Genomic DNA, 6,000 nt, shown 5'->3' with positions numbered 1-6,000 from the left:
TTTTCCAAATAAAAATGTATTGCTGATTCCCAACAGCCAAGGAAAAATTATCCAAATGGTTGCGGCTGCAGGCAGGGCCTGTACCATTGTAAATCGGCTGCCCCACATGATTTGCCCTAGCTGGATAAAGGGTCTTGAGGTCCACATCACACAGGCCCCATTACTGGGGTAGAGAATTGCTGCAGGAACAGGGACAGTTTATTTAGCATGTTTATGGGCCACACCTGAGACAGGCACAAGGGGGCTCATGAAATAATGACAGAAGAAGAGCCCTGCTGGATCACACAATGGACACCCATTTCCTCTGGAGGACCCACCACAGGGCAGAGGTCGCCTCCTGGTTCTGGGACCCAGAAAACTAGTGCCTCTGAATGTGGACAGTTCCCCTCAGTCACCATGGCCAGTAGCCTCACTTCAAGAATCTCAGAAGCTGCTTTTTCCTATGGTCACTGCCACGCCCTCTGGCAATTAATCCCACAAGTCAGGAAAACATACAGTCCTTAATATTAGCAACCGTTCAAACCCAGAAGCATAAAAACGTAGGCAGCCTAAATGGTCTTCCAAACAGTTCTCACACTAAAAGCAAATTGTAAAAACTATTTGAAAGATTTTTTTTGAAAGGCTTTTTACTTAATTAAAAGCCTGGGTTTTAAAAAAAAATTTGTTTGTCCAGACACCAAAAAGACAACCTAGCAGGCATCAGTAAACCCCAAGAAAGAGGTGCCAGCACTGGCATGGCCTGGTCTCTGGTATCCTCTGTTCTTGACAAATCCCAGACTGGTTGCCATGGCATCAAGAAATATCTGCAATTATTTGATTACAGCGTTCATCGCTAATCCTCAGTAAAACTACGAAACTTATCTATCATTTCACATTGGAATGTCGTGTTGTATGGCTTCAAAACAAATTGGTGTGAAGTTCTTGTCACTGCTAATTTATCCGTTAATGTGACATGATTTAGTGTCGGGGTGGATAAATTCATTTCTTAACCAGTTGTTTTCTATGCGGTGATGGGAAGATCTGTTGAATTGCAGCCAGCTTTTGGCAACCCCCGTAGGGCAAGGGGGTCCAAACTGGCTCTCCACATGTCCATAGACTACAATTCCCATGAGCTCCTGCCAGCATGTCCATGGACATCTGGAGAGCCACAGCTGACCAAACCCTGCCATAGGGCTTTTAAGGCAAAAAGATTTCAGAGGTGGTTTGGTATTTCCTACCTCTATGTAGTGACCCTGATATTCCTTGCTGGTCTCCTATTCAGGACTAAGATAGCCTGGAGCCATCCTGATCAGGGTCCTTGCTGTCTGGACGGGCTCCAACATGCAACTAAATGGAACTTTTAAAAGCAGTAATAAACTGATGAGAAATCAGAAAGAAGTTAAGTTAGGTTTTGAGTTTTTGGTTGTTGTTATGGCACCTAGGGGTACCTTTATATATTACTAATGGACAACAAGACTTTTGTCATAACTTGATCAAAATGAGGGGCAATGAAAGGGGTTTAGATTTTGCAGTAACAAGGACTACAGATGTGAGATCCCGGTGTAGGGAAGTAACTGGTGTGTGTGTGGGAGAATGAAAACAAAGATTTTTTTACTCAGACATTTTTCTGAAAATTGAAAGATTTTCTCTCCTGAGGAACTGATCTCTGCAGTCTGGAGATTGCTTGGAGTTCAAGGAGATCTCCTGGCCGTACCTGGAGGTTGGAAGAAGAGTTGGTTCTTATACACCACCTTTCTCTAGCCAAAGGAATCTCAAAGCAGCTTACATTCATCTTCCCTTTCCTCTCCCCACAACAGACACCCTGTGAGGGAGGGGAGGCTCAGTGAGCCCTGATATCACTGCTTGGTCAGAACAGCTTTTTCAGTGCTGTGGTGAGCCCAAGGTCACCCAGCTGGCTGCATGTGGGGGAGCGGGGAATCAAACCCGGCTTGCCAGATTAGAAGATGCCACTCTTAACCACTAATCTGGCAACCCTAGCTGGCAATCCTGTAACATAGTGAGAAATAAAAGGAAGCTATTTACTTGATAGATGCATCCCAATAACTATTGGAAAATAAGACAATGCCCCTCTCCCCTTGTAAAACCAGATGTTTATGTGTTTGGGGCAGGGGGAGTGTTTTAGATTCAGGACTCCCTTTTTTGCTCTGCAGGACACGTGCTTGCATAGAAGACTGTTTCTTTATTCCACAAGAAGATCGGCTGTGCTTCACGAGACTCGTGGAAACTGCCAGCTGCCCAGACATACATTTTGGGGTGGTGAGACCAGGTGAAAGCCTTACTGCACTGGAATGGACTTGTGTTGTCCAAGTGTAATCTGGAAAAGAAAAATGGACCTTTAGTCAACATTGCGTTACTGACTCCCAGGGCCTCCAGTGGGCATCCATGGGGAAAGCTGCCCCAGGGGCTTTGTCGGTTGCATGCGGAACTGTGGCCTGGCCACATGTCACTTCTAATCACGGTTTCCTCCTGGGATCCCGGCAGAGGCCAAGGGCGCAAGAGACGCTGGCATGCGCAGGCCTGGTGCTCCCTGCTGGGAGGCTGGTCTCCTGGGATGTGGCTCGGCACACCTGGGCGCATACCATGGTCACCGCTTTGATGGGACTTGCCATACTCGAGACTGGTACATTGCCAGGAGCATCAGCCTAAGGGGAAAAGGGGATTTTGACACCTCATTCTCTGGGAAGAAACACAAGGAGACTGCTCTGCGGGGGCTCGAGATGTAGCAGAAAGTAGAACAGGGGAGCCAGGAGAGTAGAAAAGGGGCCAGGAACCTAAGTCCTTTCCCTTTAAGGTTTGTAGGAAATGGTGCAGACAAATCCTCCAAAAAGAAACTTTAACATAACTTACAATGATACGATTTTAGAATTACTGGCAAATCCAATAAAGAAATAGATAAAAGGTGGCAGGAAGCATATATGTAAGGGGTAGTTGATAAAAACCTATACTATCCCCCACCCCCTTTTTATAGTTCCATTACTAAGGGCTTACTTATGAAAGGAATAAAACACCTGTCACTCACATCATTTTTAGAAGCATAAACAATACCTGTTCCTTTCAAGATTAGGCGAAGGAAATTAGGGAAGAACAAGGACAGTCTGGTAACTAGGGATGCCAGCTTCCAGGTCAGACCTAAGGCTCCTCCAGAATTACAGGTCGTCTTCAGCATGCGTAGATCAGTTCCCCTCAAGAAAACAGCGGCTGAGTAGGGTGGAGTCCATGGCATTGTTCCCCACCGAGGTCCCTGTTTTCATGAGGCTCCATCTCTAAATCCCCTGGAGTTTCCCAGCCTGGATTTAGCTCCCCCACCACAGAGCCTTGGCTGGTTCTTTTGTGCCGGATGCCCCTAAGTCTGCAACTGAGCCAGACCATGGAGCGAGGGTTGCTGATGCCACGAGCCACAATGTGGACTTTCTAGGAAATTTGGAAGCAAATTATTTTATGGTCCAAATTTAAATACATAATTTAAATATTTAAATAGTGTTTGGAAGGAGCGTTAACAAAAGAAGACAACTGCATCCTGCTACATGCACTGGGGTGTGGCCATGCTCCAAAGCCTGCATTCAGACCACCTTTTTGGTTGGTTGGTTTTGCCATCATATCCCGTGGGGTCATCAAGGTAAGAGACATTCAGATGTCATTTGCCATTTCATGCCTCTGCGCCACAAGGCTGGTATCCCTTGCAGGTCTCCCTTCCAGATATTGACCAGGGTTGACCCTGCTTAGCAGCCAAGATCTGACAAGACCGGGCTACCTATCTTAGCATGCTGGACATGCAGCAGAACCACCCAGGTCACTTAGGCATAAACCGACCATATTGGCACACGTGGTACGGAAAATTTTCCATGGAAAAATATAGCACCAGAAAAGTTTCCATTTTGGAAAAATTTCCCGCTGCACATCACTGGTCACAAAGTGCAGACGTGTTCCTGAGCAGCAAACTCCCCCTTCGTTTGAGGAAGAACATTTGGGGAGACTTTTCCTAGTTGGGAGTTCACAGGTTCCCCAAACCTTCCGGTCTTTCAGATTTCAGGGCCCCACCCTGGTGTAAATAAACCAGTTCAGGCAGAAGAAGCCAGCAGAGAGCCGGCTGGACTCACCTGGTTGTGGGCAGGGAATGGTTACAGGGGACACTATGCTGTATTTTCACGTTGCTAAGTTTGTGTATGCAGATTGCCTTTGCTCAGGTGACTGGACCTGGCTGGCAAGGAGTGAAGATTTAATGAAGTTGCTGACTTAAAGGCTGGGGATGTGGATAAGGAGTTTAATGCAGTTATAATTTCAATGGAGATGCCATTTAAAGGCCAGGCTGTTTGCTTAAAGGAATTCATGCTTCTCACGGCCTGCCTAGGAAGAGCAGCAGAACAGTCATAACCTTCCCAGATTTAGCAGCATGGCCTGCAGTTACCATGGCACATCCTCACAAGCCCTGCATTTAGGCTGGATGCCGTGGGCCTGATCCTCTAGTGGAACAGCACTCCTCTGTTGGAAGGAACCTCCATTCATGAGGACGCAGGTAGGCCGCACCGCAGCCATGGGACCACACATGGCCGGCATCGCCTGCTGGGGGGGGGGCTCCGCCAAGCCTGCCACATGCCCCGGGAAGGGTCTGGGGGCTGCTAGCCCCCGCTGTATTTTCAGTACAGCGGGCTTTTTTACTAGTACAAAGGATAAATGTAGTACAGATACAAAGAAAGCCTGTTTAATCTTCTGTGCAATCCTCATATGACAACATTGCCAATGAGTGAAGATGGGGGCAATAGGGAAGAAATCTTTCCTGGGGCACAGATTCTGGCTATTCTGGGCCGAGGGAGATATAGCAGTAGGAGGAGGTTCAATAATAGGGGGCAGCGAAGTACAGAGGTCTAATAAGGCCCCATGTTCGACAGACTGATCAATACATGCACTGCCCTTCAAACCTCCATCCCATCCCCAGATTTGGGTGGAACCATTGTTGATGCTGTGTAATGCCAGATCAATTATAAATAAGATCTCAATTTTGAGGAATTATTTCTCAAGGGACGAGGTTGATCTGGCATGTGTGACCGAAACCTGGGCACGAGAGGGTGAGACTGTTGCCCTGAAAGATCTGGCTCTGTCTGGGTTTCTGGTCTTGCCCCAGCATAGGCTTCATGATATGGGAGGAGGGGTGGTCATCCTGATCCGGGAGTCATTCTCCTTCAGGGTTCTCCCTGCACCATCGATTCCTGGGGTAGAATGTGTTGGTTTGGGCTGGGAGTTGATTGAGAACATGGCTATCTGGGTGGTCTACCCACGGCACCTCCAGATTACTTGCTAGTCCTGCCTTAGGTCATGGCCGCTTGGGCATTGTAGTACCCAAAACTTTTAATTTTCAGGGACGTCAGTGTCCGCTGAGATGTGCCATTCTTAAGACTCTAGTGTCGGCCATAGAGTGGACAAACTGCTGGGTTCAGTGAGGGCAACCACTTGCCCCGTAGATCACTGCCCATCTTGGCTGCTCACATCAGATGACCAACGGATAGGCCACTTAAGGGAGATTGTTAATCTCTCCCTGACTTCAGGTGAGTTCCCCGAGAGTCTCAAGGAGGCAGTGGTACGCCCTCTTCTGAAAAAACCATTGCTGGACTGACCAACTATCACCCAGTTTTGCATCTTGCGTTCCTGGGAAACGTGGTTGAGCGGGTCGGAGCAGATCAGCTCCTAGCATTTTTGGAGGAAACTTCAGCCCCAGATCCATACCAGTCTGGTTTCCATCCTGGCCAGAGGTCACTGATCGCCCTGATAGATGAGATCTGATGCCAGTTGGATCGGGACAGTTTGACCATCCTTGTACTTTTAGACCTGTTGGGCACATTTGATGTGGTCCACCATGAGCTGTTGGTCCATCGCCTCACAGGGACCAGAATTAGGGGGACTGTTCTGAAATGGCTGATGTCCTTTATCCAGAACTGAACTCAAGAGAGTTGCAGTGGGGTGAAGAGTTATCTGACCCCTTTGTGCTCCCTTGTGGAATACCTCAAG

Source organism: Paroedura picta, chromosome 14, assembly GCF_049243985.1.
Source record: "Paroedura picta isolate Pp20150507F chromosome 14, Ppicta_v3.0, whole genome shotgun sequence".
Lineage (NCBI taxonomy): Eukaryota > Metazoa > Chordata > Lepidosauria > Squamata > Gekkonidae > Paroedura > Paroedura picta.
The sequence above is the reverse complement of the archived record's forward strand: the minus strand, read 5'-3'. Positions refer to the sequence as shown.